The sequence below is a fragment of the Callorhinus ursinus genome, unplaced genomic scaffold, assembly GCF_003265705.2.
Source record: "Callorhinus ursinus isolate GAN/ISIS: 27379988/994484 unplaced genomic scaffold, GSC_fseal_2.0 scaffold582, whole genome shotgun sequence".
Lineage (NCBI taxonomy): Eukaryota > Metazoa > Chordata > Mammalia > Carnivora > Otariidae > Callorhinus > Callorhinus ursinus.
Window position 1 is genome coordinate 12727 of NW_027397637.1, and position 956 is coordinate 13682.

The window sequence follows — 956 nt, forward strand, 5'->3', positions numbered from 1 at the left end:
TGATCTATGTGTCTGTTTTTGTGCCAGTACCATACTGTCTTGATGATGACAGCTTTGTAATAGAGCTGGAAGTCCGGAATTGTGATGCCGCCAGCTTTGCTTTTCTTTTTCAAGATTCCTCTGGCTATTCGGGGTCTCTTCTGGTTCCATACAAATTTTAGGATTATTTGTTCCATTTCTTTGAAAAAAGTGGATGGTATTTTGATAGGGATTGCATTGAATGCGTAGATTGCTCTAGGTAGCATTGATATCTTCACAATATTTGTTCTTCCGGCCCATAAGCATGGAACGTTTTTCCATTTCTTTGTGTCTTCTTCAATTTCTTTCATGAGTAGTTTTATAATTTTCTGAGTACAGATTCTTTGCCTCTTTGCTTAGATTTAATCCTAGGTATCCTATGGTTTTGGGTGCAATTGTAAATTGGATCGACTCCTTAATTTCTCTTTCTTCTGTCTTGTTGTTGGTATATAGGAATGCCCCTGATTTCTGTGCATTAATTTTATATCCTGGCACTTTTCTGAATTCCTGTATGAGTTCTAGCAGTTTTCGGGTGGAGTTCTTTGGGTTTTCCACATAAAGTGTCATATCATCTGCAAAGAGTGAGAGTTTGACTTCTTCTTTGCTGATGTGGATGCCTTTGATTTTCCATGAATTTTTAAATTTTTCTTTAATTTCCTGGTTGACCCATTCATTCTTTAGTAGGATGCTCTTTAGCCTCCATGTATTTAAGTTCTTTCCGACTTCCCTCTTGTGATTGAGTTCTAGTTTCAATGCACTGTGGTCTGAAAAGATGCAGGGAATGATCCCAATTTTTTGGTACCAGTTGAGACCTGATTTGTGACCTACGATGTGATCTATTCTGGAGAATGTTCCATGGGCACTAGAGAAGAATGTGTATTCCGTTGCTTTGGGATGGAATGTTCTGAATATATCTGTGAAGTCCATTTGGTCCAGTC